Source organism: Panthera onca, chromosome A2 (assembly GCF_046562875.1).
Source record: "Panthera onca isolate mPanOnc1 chromosome A2, mPanOnc1 haplotype 2, whole genome shotgun sequence".
NCBI lineage: Eukaryota > Metazoa > Chordata > Mammalia > Carnivora > Felidae > Panthera > Panthera onca.
Window position 1 is genome coordinate 134,439,318 of NC_138340.1, and position 15,428 is coordinate 134,454,745.

Below are 15,428 nucleotides of genomic sequence, written 5' to 3' on the forward strand. Positions count from 1 at the left end.
GATACAAGCAATTATTAGGGAATACTATGAAAAATTATATGCCAACAAACTGGACAACCTGGAAGAAATGGACAAATTCCTAAACACCCACACACTTCCAAAACTCAATCAGGAGGAAATAGAAAGCTTGAACAGACCCATAACCAGCGAAGAAATTGAGTCAGTTATCAAAAGTCTCCCAAAAAATAAGAGTCCAGGACCAGATGGCTTCCCAGGAGAGTTCTACCAGATGTTTAAAGCAGAGATAATGCCTATCCTTCTCAAGCTATTCTAAAAAATAGAAAGGGAAGGAAAACTTCCAGACTCATTCTATGAAGCCCGTATTACTTTGATTCCTAAACCAGACAGAGACGCAGTAAAAAAAAGAGAACTACAGGCCAATATCCCTGATGAATATGGATGCAAAAATACTCAACAAGATACTAGCAAATCGAATTCAACAGCATATAAAAAGAATTATTCACCATGATCAAATGGGATTCATTCCTGGGCTGCAGGGCTGGTTCAACATTCGCAAATCAATCAACGTGATACATCACATGAATAAAAGAAAAGATAAGAACCATATGATCCTGTCAATTGATGCAGAAAAGGCCTTTGACAAAATTCAGCAACGTTTCTTAATAAAAACCCTCGAGAAAGTCGGGATAGAAGGAACATATTTAAAGATCATAAAAGCCATTTATGAAAAGCCCACAGCTAACATCATCCTCAATGGGGAAAAACTGAGAGCTTTTTCCCTGAGATCAGGAACACGACAGGGATGTCCACTCTCACTGCTGTTGTTTAACATAGTGTTGGAAGTTCTAGCATTAGCAATCAGACAACAAAAGGAAATCAAAGGCATCAACATTGGCAAAGATAAAGTTAAGCTTTCACTTTTTGCAGATGACATTATACATGGAAAATCCGATAGACTCCACCAAAAGTCTGCTAGAACTGATACATGAATTTAGCAAAGTTGCAGGATACAAAATCAATGTACAGAAATCAGTTGCATTCTTATACACTAATAATGAAGCAACAGAAAAACCAATAAGAAACTGATCCCATTCACAATTGCACCAAGAAGAATAAAATACCTAGGAATAAATCTAACCACAGATGTAAAAGATCTGTATGCTGAAAACTATAGAAAACTGATGAAGGAAATTGAAGAAGATATAAAGAAATTGAAAAACATTCAGTTCTCATGGGTTGGAAGAATAAATATTGTCAAAATGTCAGTACTACCCAAAGCTATCTACACATTCAATGCGATTCCAATCAAAATTGCACCAGCATTCTTCTCGAAGCTAGAACAAGCAATCCTAAAATTCATATGAACCACAAAAGGCCCAAATAGCCAAAGTAATTTTGAAGAAGACCAAAGTGGGAGGCATCACAATCCCAGACTTTAGCCTCTACTACAAAGCTGTAATCATCAAGACAGCATGGTATTGGCACAAAAACAGACACATAGACCAATGGAATAGAATAGAAACCCCAGAACTAGACCCACAAAAGTATGGCCAACTAATCTTTCACAAAGCAGGAAAGAATAGCCAATGGAAAAAAGACAGTCTCTTTAACAAATGGTGCTGGGAGAACTGGACAGCAACATGCAGAAGGTTGAAACTAGACCACTTTCTCACACCATTCACAAGAATAAACTCAAAATAGATAAAGGACCTGAATGTGAGACAGGAAACCATCAAAACCCTAGAGGAGAAAGCAGGAAAAGACCTCTCTGACCTCAGCCGTAGCAATTTCTTACTTGACACATCCCCAAAGGCAAGGGAATTAAAAGCAAAAATGAACTATTGGGACCTCATGAAGATAAAAAGCTTCTGCACAGCAAAGAAAGCAATCAACAAAACTAAAAGGCAACTAACGGAATGGGAAAAGATATTTGCAAATGACATATTGGACAAAGGGCTAGTAGTATCCAAAATGTATAAAGAGCTCACCAATCTCCACACTCGAAAAACAAATAACCCAGTGAAGAAATGGGCAGAAAACATGAATAGACACTTCTCTAAAGAAGACATCTGGATGGCCAACAGGCACATGAAAAGATGCTCAACATTGCTCCTCATCAGGGAAATACAAATCAAAACAACACTCAGATATCACCTCATGCCAGTCAGAGTGGCCAAAATGAACAAATCAGGAGACTATAGATGCTGGAGAGGATGTGGAGAAACAGGAACCTTCTTGCACTGTTGGTGGGAATGCAAACTGGTGCAGCCACTCTGGAAAACAGTGTGGAGGTTCCTCAAAAAATTAAAAATAGACCTACCCTATGACCCAGCAGTAGCACTGCTAGGAATTTACCCAAGGGATACAGGAGTACTGATGCATAGGGGCACTTGTACCCCAATGTTTATAGCAGCACTCTCAGCAATAGCCAAATTATGGAAAGAGCCTAAATGTCCATCAACTGATGAATGGATAAAGAAATTGTGGTTTATATACACGATGGAGTCCTACGTGGCAATGAGAAAGAATGAAATATGGCCCTTTGTAGCAACGTGGATGGAACTGGAGAGTGTTATGCTAAGTGAAATAAGCCATACAGAGAAAGACAGATACCATATGTGTTCACTCTTATGTGGACCCTGAGAAACTTAACAGAAACCCATGGGGGAGGGGAAGGAAAAAAAAAAAGAGGTTAGAGTGGAAGAGAGCCAAAGCATAAGAGACTCTTAAAAACTGAGAACAAACTGAGGGTTGATGGGGGGTGGTAGGGAGGGGAGGGTGGGTGATTGGTATTGAGGAGGGCATTTTTTGGGATGAGCACTGGGTGTTGTATGGAAACAAATTTGACAATAAATTTCATATATTAAAAAAATAAAAATAAAAATAAAAAATAAAAATAAAAAGCCTATAAGATAAAAAAAAATTTTCATATTTAAAAAAAAGGAGTTCACAATGAAACCTTTAATGACTCTTTAGGCCATTTGATTTGGGATCAAATACAACATATGCAAAAGTGCTAGAATGCACAAGAATCAAGCACAGCTTTCTTGCCAAGGTGATCAGCAGGGTCTGCTACATGAGAATGCATATTCCAGAGTCCCTATCAGTCAGACACACTAACCTCTGTTCAGCATGGAAGGGTGGCTTCTCTGCTCCTTCTCTGGTAAAGCCAGTATCTGGCTAGGAAAAAAAAATAAGCCATTCACATCGCCCCCAAAGGAAACTTTTTTTTTTTTTAATTTTTTTTTCAACGTTTTTTGTTTATTTTTGGGACAGAGAGAGACAGAGCATGAACGGGGGAGGGGCAGAGAGAGAGGGAGACACAGAATCGGAAACAGGCTCCAGGCTCCGAGCCATCAGCCCAGAGTCTGACGCGGGGCTCGAACTCACGGACCGCGAGATTGTGACCTGGCTGAAGTCGGACGCTTAACCGACTGCGCCACCCAGGCGCCCCGCCCCCAAAGGAAACTTAATAGCTAACATCACAATTCACATATTGACCATTGGACACATGATGGTAAGTCCAAGAAGGGATCCTCACATCCAGAAGGTCCAGCACAAGATCCTCTAGGATAGCAAAGTGTTGGTACTGCACTGGTCTGTGCCATAACGCAAGAGGGAAATTCAGTCTGGTTATGCTGGATCAAAAATTGGCAAAGATATCTTCCAAGGTATTCTCTTTTGAGACCCTTTGCCAAAGAGTTCAATGTCAAACCATGCCTTCCTTAAGGGTACTGCAAGTGAATTGGGAAAAATGGATCCTTCTCAGAGAAGGAAATTAGGGTAGGAAGCATTAAAGCAGATGAATCACATTCTATGCAAAAATCAGTGCCTAATAATAAGATGAAGGTGGCTTGACTTCCAGAGATGGTTAACGAATGTTCCAAGGTGATCCCAGAGGCACTTGGCAGGAAAGGCAGTGTTATTCCCTTAAGAACAAACAGTTGAATGAATGTACTTGAACCAGTTTAGCTTGGAATATCTCCTTCATTTCACTGATCATATTGAAGAACTCCAGAAACTACTTTCAAGGAATTCTCCAACTACTCAACCATATCCAATAGGTATAAAGCCTAAGGCAAACCTTGGCAACCACAAGGATACCATAAAGTGTACCCTGAAAGATCATCTCCATCTAGGGCCTGCAATAAGTAAGCTCCTTGCTATTCCAAAGGAAAATTTGTTTAAGTAAGTCTAAATTTACCAATGCCAATTTCAGCGTTACCACTGAAAAAACTAAAACAATTGTCATTCAGGTGGCACTCTGATTTGTCATCAATTCAGAATTTACTAAATCTTAAATTTTCCTAATTATATAATACTGCTTTCAAAGAATCCAGGGACAGGACTGCATTTTGAAGATGTATTGATGATGTGCTCAAAAAGCCTTGTGGAAATAACCATTGACTACCTCACTTGATGAAATTAGTTACAAGAATGAGGAAAAAATTTTTCATATAAAATCAGAAATGTTAATGTCTCCTTCTACACTTGATCTTAGCCAAAAGGCCGAGAAGCAATTTTAATGTCTCCTTCTAAAGTTACCTATGTTACTAGCATTCACCCCACCTAAGACAATATGAATGTAATTACAGTTACCCTTCTAAAAAGGCCAGGCATGAATTTTAAGCTACTTAATAGCTCTTGAATTTCTACCAGGTTTTCAGTTATGAGGCCAATCACTGTTTCAGCTATACAAGTACTGTTTCCCATGGCCCTGACCGCAGTAAGAGTTAAGTCTGACATCTGGAAAGCACAGCAGCCCCTGGTGTCTGGGCCATGTCCCCAGTTAGTGAAATCAGAATCTCTGGTGGTGGCAAGGGGGAGGATTCGATACTGAAATGCTCCTAAAAGTTTCCCAGGTGATTCTGTTGTGTAGCCAGGTTTGTGAATCACTGTGGCGGATAAACAGCATTGTACTGAACACAGTGATGGACATAAGCAACATGTAATTTATTCCTTGCCCTTAAGGACTTTGCCTCGGGGAAATAATTCTGCAATTATTCTGCAAATAATGAATATCTTTTGGAGCACTTCACTACTTGTTTTCCCCTTCCCTGAAACTTTTCCACCTACAGGCTGCCACTGGAGTGGGCTTAGGCAGCTTTCTGTATCAAAAATCCCTGCCCCTGCCAACCACGCTGATCAAACGGAGGACTGGATATGCAGCACAAGATGAAATGATCGAATCTCTTGAAGTTTGGAAGTAAGATCCTAAAAGTCAAATTCAGTTATTTGAGGGCAGTTGAGCTGAAAGAAAACTGAAATGATAACATGGAAATTGGGGAGAGACAAAGGGAAGAATGTGAAAGCAAATATTCCTGGGAAAGCATCAGAGGAGTAGTGTATGATCTTGAGAGTTAGGAAGAGAGCCGCCTAGCTTTCTGATATGTTCCAGTTCATATCCTGCAAGGCCCATTTCTTGGACTCTGTGGGTCCACAATACACTGTCCTTATTTTGAGCTACTTGAGTGAGTCCCTACACCTTGCAATAAAAAATACTCCTGTCTGCTCTTCATATTCTGGGTCCCAGTTCGATACCAATCTGATCTGTGAGCCCTCCACATCCTTACCTAGTTTCATGAAAACAGTAAAAGCAGTAAGAGTTCAGATAAATGGGAAACCCAAGGGCACTAGAGAGTGGTCTCTGGGGCTTCAAAGATCAGATGGGAACTGAACTAGGATCTAGAAGGAGAGAGAATGGAGCTCACTCCAGGTAAGAGAAAGAGCAAGTCACAGATGCAGGAATGTACCAAAGGAGCTTGGAACCTACATGGAAAGATGGGAGACACTGGAAAATTCATTTTATTTGGTGGAGATGAACCAGATTGAAGGCCAGCAATACTAACTCAATGTTTTTCTACTCCTTGGTTTCTCCTGCAGGTTAAAAGTCCTGGTGCTCCATACTCTTAAATAAATACTTTCTAAAGTCTTAAATACCTCCCATTCTGCCTAACTATTCTAGGTGAAAATGCAGTAATAATAACAAATTAAAAGTAATAAAAGAAAAGCATTGATAGAAACAAACAGACAATTGCTTGCCAGTGTCTACCCAAAATAGTACACACCAGTGGAAGCTTATGGCCTGTTTTATTCCCTGCATCCTCTGGCAGAAATTGGTTACTGAGAATGTTTTACTCCTACTGTCAAAGTAATTATGTATCTTTAAAGTTTTTTTTTAACTTACTTGCATTTTTTTTTAATTTTTTTTAACGTTTATTTATTTTTTGAGACAAAGAGTGACAGCGCATGAACGGGGGAGGGGCAGAGAGAGAGGGAGACACAGAATCAGAAGCAGGCTCCAGGCTCCGAGCCATCAGCCCAGAGCCTGATGCGGGGCTCGAACTCACGGAGCGCGAGATCGTGACCTGAGCTGAAGTCGTGACCTGAGCTGAAGTCGGACGCTTAACCGACTGAGCCACCCAGGCGCCCCAACTTACTTGCATTTTTACATGCATGGCTAGCATATTGGTCATAGTCCATGACCATTGTTGGTGACAGGAAAGAGTATATTTCAGTATTAACTATAATTAAAATGCATTTTTGGATAATATTCTATAAATATTGAATTTATCTGTGAAGTTTGCAATAGTATTAACCATCAACAGGAATAATGAGAACAAGGTTCTAAGTATTAGGAAAACTTTCAGTTCAAGCACTTTTCCATCAGTGATATAGACATAGAGTCAAGGTGTGCAGCCAGGGGCAATGCAGGCAATCAGCCTGCATCAGTGTATCAGTCCTAGACTGACATTTGCCGAGGGCCCTCAGAGTGACTCTCACCAGCTCACTTCCAGTAACCTTCTTGCTAGAGTATCTACATTCAGTATCTTCTATCTCAATTAAACCACGTCCTTTAAATTAGAGATTGCCCATGCTGGATGGGCTCTTAAAGATTATCTGACATTTTGCCAATGAGGAAACTAAGGTGGATAATTGTTGGGATTAAGGGAAATGCTGAATTTACTTTTTTTAAAAAATATATTTTTTCTTCCATCTAATATCTCCATCATTTAACTGGAATAACTTTTTAAAGTCTCTCATTCTCTTTCCTTAGAATGCAGGCAGGAGCAGCTTGTGCAAAACCAGCCTACTCCATACGTCAAGCAGTGTTTGTATATATTTCAGCGTATCCAAGCAAGGCCTTTTTAACTTTCCATCCTACGAACGGAGCTGTACTTTCCTGAATGGCAGCCAGGAAAAAACTTGGAGATTTGGCAGGAAGACTGTGGGAAGCCTGGTGCAACACCAGGCTGAGATCTGGAGCAGAGGCTTTCTACAAAGGCAGAGGAGTGCAACACCTCCCTTTGTTTAGTGCTACATACGAGTACAAATGGAGCCCCCAGATTGCAATCAGGCCTATTGTATAAACTTGGGGTTTCCATGCCATACAGCATTTTTGGCACAAGTACCTTATTATTTTTCAGCTGGAAAACCAATTAGCATTCTTTTTATATCTGGGTGTTAATACTTGGGACTTAGAGCGATATTTTGGCCACCAGCCCACATGGCTGTAGTCTCTTGGGCAATGCCTGACAAATTAAGATAAAACCGTTACTTCATGTTTTCCTACAAAGAGAAAACAAAAACTGTTTCCTGCTCTTATTAATTGGATGAAGTCAATTTCCACATATAACAAATAAAAAGGTAGGCATAATCAGGGTGTCAACCCAGAGCTCTTATCTCTCCCCAAGCTGGTTCCTCTGTAGGAATGTGAGGGAGCAAGAACTGTCAGGTTCTGACTAAGCTTTCCTTCTCTTAGAAAATCTCCTCACAGTCAACAGAGGATGGGCTTCAAGCACCACAAGGTCACCCTTTGGCCTCTGGCGTTTTTGCTTCCCAAGTTCGAGCAGTGTGATCTACCTGTTAGCAGATTCCAGTCTTGACAAGTGCATTAGTCATAACAGTCAAGAGGGCACTGCCCAGTTTGAAAGAAATAAAGAGAGCCAAATATTTCTCTGTCTTAAGAGCAGAGCAAAGTAAAGTTCACACTCTAGGAATGCGGTTTGTGATTTGAGAAAGCCATATCTGGGCTGCTGTCTCAGAATCTGAGCATATGAAGTGGAGGAAAGGAGGTTGAAATTGTTTTCAGAGGTGCCCATCTTGTGAAATACTCCCTTATGATAAACAAGCCTTGCCATGGTGACACAACTTAATGCCATAATCAGAGGAATGTGGCCCTCCAGCAAGCAGACCACAACTTGGGAAAATCTCCAGGATGATGAAAAATATTTAGAAGGCAAGTGGTAAAACAAACAGAAAGGAAACAGCAAACCAATTGCAGTCTGAAGACGAAAATATGTTGGACACAAGAAATAGTTTGGGTGTAGTTACAACAACGTTTCTGTGTTGTTGGTACTGAATGTACATTTCTTTGCTAGAAGTGGCCTGAGGGGCCTGCTTCTCCCCTTCAAGACTTTCTTTGTAAATAGTGGGTGTGGCATCCTAAAAAAAAAAAAAAAAAAAAAAAAACACAAACATTTGAAAGGCTTCTTTAAAGGATTTTTACAGAACATATTCTTTGCAACAAAATCTATTCTGGAGCTATATAATTTAACAAGGGGGCTGTATTCTGAGTCATACGGAAATTTATTATCCTTTTTTTTTTTCTTATTGCTGTGTTTGCTATCAAACACAGAAAATGATTGCCTGTAATAACCTCGAGGAGTGACTAGAAAATGTCCAGTCTTGCACAGGAAAAGAAGCATGAAAATTGATGTCTTAGGCACCCATTCCCCTACGTACAAGGTGACCACAATCCCGATTTGCCAGCAGTCACAGTTTACTCCAGTTGTCCAGGTCTCATTACTAATAGTGCCCCTTTCACTCACAAAAACGGTTTGGGTAATAAATAATTTAATGACCCTACTCCTGCACAGAGACGAACAGTCAACTGTCTATTCCTACGTCCTCAGAGGACACCAGTGTGATGCTTGCCAAGCTCAGAACCTGAAAGCAATAGAAAAAAGGGAGGGGGAAGGGAGCTGCTGTCATCTTGCCCAGAAGAATCTTCAACAGTTTGACTAAAAGAAGCATAGAAAAACCATGCTTCCGCTTCTGCTGGGGAAAGGAGAGAAACTGTCCAATTGCAGAGATCCCCTGAGGCAGCCTTCAGGAGTACCTGGGTGCTTCCCACGAGATTCTGAAATGAGGTCTACACAAGTGTTTCTTTGTCAGCTCCTGAAAGGCAGGAGTCATTTCAAAAGCAGATATGCATGTTTTTTGTGCCTCGCAGTTTCAAATGTACAGATAGCCGCCACACCAATGATTTGACTTGTGACTTTTTGACTTTACCATGATGCACAAGTAATACACGTTCAGTAGAAATCATACTTCAAAATTTTCTATTTTGATCTTTTCCAGGGCTAGCAATATGTGCTATGGTCCTTTCTTGGAATGCTGGGCAGTGACAGTGAGCCACAGCTCCCAGTCAGCTGCATGACTATGGGGGTAAACAACCAATCCACTTACAACCATTATGTTCCCAGGGGCACCTGGGTGGCTCAGTCAGTTAAGCATCCAACTTCTGCTCAGGTTATGATCTCGTTTTGTGACTTCGAGCCCTGCATTGAGCTCTGTGCTGATAGCTCTGAGCTTGGAGCCTGCTTCGGATTCTGTGTCTCCCTCTCTCTCTGCCCCTCCCCCCTCGCGTTCTGTCTGTCTGTCTCTCTCTCAAAAATAAACATTTTTTAAAAAATTAAGAAAGCAACCATTCTGTTCCCATACAACCATTCTGGTTTTCACTTTAAGTGAAATTACATGATCTATTCAACACGTTATTATAAAATAGGCTCTGTGTTACGTGATTTTGCACAACTGTAGGCTAAAGTAAGTGTTCTGAGCATGTTTAAGGCAGGCTAGGCTAAGCTATGATGTCCAGTAGGTTAAGTGTATTAAATGCACTTTCAACTTCTGATATTTTCAACTTATTATGGGGAATAGGGATGTAACCCAGTCATAAATCGAGGAAGATCTATCTATACTGCTTAGATGTTCCAAAGCAGAAAGTATTTAGCCATTTCATATTGCCACCAGCACACTGCTGGGCTGAAGCTATTTGGATCAAAATGGAAATTCTTTGATTTCTTTTACATCTAAGTTTAACTGTGGCCTGGGCCCAAAAGGTGGACTAATTTTGGCAACTTCCCTTGTACACTTTTATCTAAAGATAAAAGGAACACTTGGAAGCATAAACAGAAGGTGCATTTCTGTGAGTCCAGTAGCCATCACATCAAACAAACAAGAATATAGAAGCTTCTGCTGAACAGTAGCTCTAATTTCTTCAGCTCTGTTCTCCTCCCTCATTCACTGGCAGCTAGTAGGATTATTTCCTTCCATTGTAAACATATAAAGATAAAAGAACATTAAATAATTTAAAAAGCAAAGAACATTTCCAGTACAGTGGCTTTCAGTTTTACATGAAATTTTAAAAAATTAAAACACCATATTTTTTAAGTTATGAAATTATTACACTGGCCTTGGGTCCAGGAGTTCAAGCATGCTCTGAAAATGTGTGGATGATGGGAGATGTTAGAAGAGTCACTCTCCTAACCTCCTCTGTCTCAAGGGTCTGAGCTTTAATTGGAATTTACAGTATGGGAAGCTTGGCTCAGTTAGAATGGAACATAGGCCCCCATAGGAAGTCAGCCTAGAGCTCCAGGAAGGAATCATGACTTCACAATTTGTGAATTCTTCAGTCAAGGACCAAATGAAAGCAACTCAAGAGTCCAGTGGAATTTATTGTAGCCTATTTGATCTCATAGAGCTACAGTCCATGCCAACATAAGCCAAGGGATAAAAAAGTGGAGAGGTGGTCTCTTTATAGGGACATACATCTGAGAACACAGTTTAGCTGAATGAAAATCAGATAAGCTCTGAGCAAAGGTACTGGGCACATTATTGCCAAAGCAGTGCACTCAATAAGGACAAAAATTACCAAACTGGAAGGAGAGGTTTCTGGCCTTTGCTTGCCAATCTTTAAAGAGACAAGTTGAGTTTCTTGAAAGACTCTTAGGATACACAGGACCTGGCTAAAAGAGTATGACATGGCTTAAACATACCAACTTTGCTGACTACCTCCATACCAACCAGATAAACGAACCAGACCAGTGCTGGGAAGAGCTGATAGAAGGTAATACAGCAGAATTTATGGATTAAAAGTTCCTAATATAGAGAATTGAAATAACACCGAAAGACACTTTTTGTGGGTCATCTAAGGGCATCACAGCATTAATTTATCTGCTGAAATGTACTTTTTGATTTTTATTCCTTTGAATGAAATTGCTTTTTTTGGTCTTGTTACATTGTTGGCTTAACATTAGAGGAATAGAACCACCTTTATTGAGTTTTCAGTGGTAAACTTTTCCCAGGTTTCTGGATAAGGGGATGTGACTCAAGCATGAGAAATATGAAATTCCCATTAATGTTTCCTGGCCATCTCAAAAATCAGAATTCCTCATAAAGCTTGGGAGTTGCATTAGATCATATCTAAAACCCCTTCCAACAATGCAACTTTTGCATAACAAGAATCTCAACAGTCTTAACTTCCTTTTTGTCCATTTCAACACCCCCAAGAAAAGAAAAATTGGCAGCACAGCCAGAGGTCAAGAGAAAATATAAGTAGAGAGAGGCTCAAACCACGTTATTGACAGACATGTGATTCCCACACCCTCCTTGAAGCAGTTCTGTGTCATGAGAGGAAGAGCCTGAGCCACCATGGCTGACCTTCTCTGAATACTCCTCTCTTTGATTAAAAAAAAAAAAAAAAAAAAAAAAAAATATATATATATATATATATATATATATACACACACATATATATATGTATATGTATTTGCTTAAACAAAAAACACACGCATATGTTCTCACAGTCAATCCACACAAAAGTATGTGTAATGAAAAATATATAGATACAATGTATTTATACATATGTGGGTCATATATATTTACATATGATTCTATTATGCTATAGCAACTTCTTTTCATGTGGGGCTTAAAGAACTAATTTAATTTTAATAGATATAGATCTGGCTCTTTCTGTATAATAATTGAATGGTCTGAATTATATTTATTCTCTCTTTTGTTAATAGTATTCATTTTGTTTCTACTACTTGCTATTGTAAAAGAGAATACCCTTTTAAATATATTTTACTGACTATGAGTGAATATTTCTGTGAGGCAGATTCCTAGAAGTAGATTGTAAGGCCACAGATTAAGCTTACTTTAAATTTTGGTAAATATTGCCTAATTTATATATGCTTTGGTCATATGTATTTCTTCTGTAAATGATCCTTTGTTTCTTTTTTCCACCTTCTATTTGGTTCTTTGTGTTTTGCATATTCATACGTAGTCACTCTTTGCATATTGCAAATCTTTTATGTATGTTGTAAATATTTACCCAGTCTGCAGCTTATCATTTAACTTTTCGTATCGTTGTCTCACAGAAGGATTTTTGTTTTTATGTGGTTGAAGTTAGAAATACATTCTTATATGATTTATGATTTTTGTGTATTATTTAGGAAAGCTTTCCCAGTACCAAGAGTTATATAAAATTTGTCTACATTTTCTTCAAATACTTTTATAATTTGTTTTTAACATTCATTCTCAATAATCTCCCCAGAATTTATTTTTGCTTATGATGTGAGCTATGAGTTCAATTTTTAGCCCAAAAGGATAGCCAACTGTTATAACACAATTCAGTGAGAAGTCTTGAATATTTTTACTGATAAGAGATGACATTTTTACTATAAATTATATTCCTGTATATTCCTGGGTTCCCATTCTATTTTTTTCTATTAATGTGTTTGTCTATTCCTGTGCCAAAATACACTGTTTAAATTGCCTTATACTGGGATGCCTGGTTGGCTCAATCATTGAGCAACTTGATTCCAGCTCAGGTCATGATTCCAGGGTTGTGGGATCGAGCCCTGCCATGTCAGGCTCCACACTGAGCATGGAGTTTGCTTAAGATTCTCTTTCTCTCTCTCTCTCTCTCTCTTTTCCTCCCCCTTTGCCCCTGTCACCCGTTCACACACTCTTGCTCTCAAATAAAAAATAAAATAAAATTTTAAAAATTGCCTTATACTATGTTCTGCTTATTAGTAGGTCAAATCCCACTATTTTCTTTTTTAAAAATTTAACATACTAAGCATTGCTGGTCTTTCTTGCTTATATATGTGAGAGACACCTGTCAGCATCTTTACATTGTTGAGGCTTCCCACTGAGAAATATGGACTTGCACTTTATATTTATAGATTTTTAAGTACTCTGTTCATAAAAGTATAGCATATTTCTTAGTTATTCTAAATATAAAAAGAGTTTTATTGCTATTATGAATGAAATTCTGTTTATCATTATGTTTTCAAACTGGTTATTGCTAACATCAAGAAAGCCAATGATTTTTGTATATTGACTTTTATATCTGATCACCTAACTATATTCTGAAAGTACCCTCTTAAATTCTAAATTTTCTCATCAGCCTCTGATTTTCTTAGTAGAAAACCTTATATATTTCTCAAGTTACTTATTGGGATTTTATAAAAACTTAAAACTCAAGATTTTTAAGATCAACCAATCAACAGTTATGCTTTGAGAATGTTATAGACTGAATGTCTATATTTCCCCAAAATTCATATGTTGAATCCCTAATCAGCAGTGAGACGGTTTTTGGGTATGGGGTCTTAGGAAGGTAATTAGGGTTAAATGAGGTGGTGAGAGTGGGGCTCTCATAATAGGATTAGTGGTTTTATAAGAAGAGGAAGAAAGACAGATCTCTTGCTTTTTCCTAGTACACATACCAAGGAATGGCCACGTGAGAACACAGCAAGATAGTAGCTATATGCAAGCTGGGAAAAGAGCTGTCATTAGAACCCAACAACACTGACACCCTGGTTCCAGACTTCCAGCCTTCAGAACTATGAGAAAACAGACTTCTGTTATTTAAGCCACTGACTCCATGGTATTTTTTTATGGCAGCCCACACTGACCAAGAGAGCTTACATTGTTTCAGGCATGGTGGGGATATTCTTGGGATCCCAATGAAACAACATTTTAACTCTTGTTTGCGAAACTTACAGGTTCAATACTTTGACATTATGGTTTGCTTGTTTTGGATTTTTTGGTATAGATCAAGTACCATATTCTTTTCCTAGTAGGTTTATCCTACTCCTCCCACACATACACAAAAATAGTCTCAGATTTAATAGCTGCTTTCAATGTCTAATGCTTGTCAGTAGGCTACCAGTGAAACTTAAAAATCAAGAATATATAAACTACAAAGGGAAGTCATCCCTAAAACTGAATAAATAAGGACAAGAGGAAATCATTTTCAGCTTCACTAGCACACAGGCTATTTCTATTCTTAGCTAACCAGGGTCTTCCACAGAAGAACACCCTCTGGGGTCAGGGTTTGCCTACAAATGGAAACACTGCAGCAGATTTCCTCTGAGTAGCCCAGCCCCTCAGTTTGCAAGGCCACATTTCCTGCAGGAAGGAATTCCTGCGGCCAGAATCCTTGCTAACTTCCCTTCCCAAAACAGATGCTTCATATAAGGACACACTTTCTCTGGTTCTGTAGGTCCAAAAGAATATGGAAAAATTAAGATAAATAACTTCTGTGTGATCTTATCCCTCCATTTTCTTTCTTACAAGCTATGAGCTTATTTCCTTCAACTTACTTTGTATGTAGTAGATCCATTTGGTTTATAGATACAGATAGGGGAGACTCATGGATGAGAAGATGTCATGTTCTAACTTTATTTATCTGGCTTTGCTCCCTGAGCCATCCCTGACTGACTGGTTTTCCAGAGCACTGTTTTGAGGAAAGGCCTCAGGCTGCCTCTGGCCATGACCAATGAATACCATTGGTCTGCCATTAGCATGGGAGAAAAAGTAGTGGGATGTCTGCCAAGCACTTCCCATCTTTTAACATAATTGGTTTTTTGTTTCTGAGCGTAGGTTATATAACCTTGGAAGTTCTATTCATTTGTAGCTATTGTACACATAAAAGGAAAAATATTGGGTTTTTTCTATCTTAAATCAACAAAAAGTCTTAAACAGTTAAGTGCTCTTAAATCTAAGAAGGCTTAATGCTAAACATTGAGTCTATTGATGTATAACCAAAGCAAGGCTTAAGTCAAAATAGTACATTGCACAAACATGATTACTTAGTTGTGATTTTCCTTATTACAATTAGTAGTAGTAGTATAGTAGTATTACTAAAAACTTTCAAAATCCAACTTGGTATAATATTGCGTGGCATATAAGATTATCAATAAAGTATCAGCCAGATATTTTCAGATAAAAAGAGAGTACTTAATTTTCACAACTGAAACATGTCATGAGGCTAAGGCTAAGGAAAGAATATGAATATGGTTGGTTTTTACCAAAGATGAGCTTTATGTTTTGTGCAATTGAGTAGCACATCCCCCAAAATTAGACTTTGTAAAATATTTGAGAAACATTCAAGA

General features: G+C 38.7%; 1 pseudogene; it reads right to left on the minus strand.

The window, feature by feature from the left end:
- Window positions 1-4,328: 4,328 nt before the first annotated feature.
- Window positions 4,329-4,482, minus strand: LOC132680009 (U2 spliceosomal RNA; annotated as a pseudogene).
- Window positions 4,483-15,428: the final 10,946 nt, after the last annotated feature.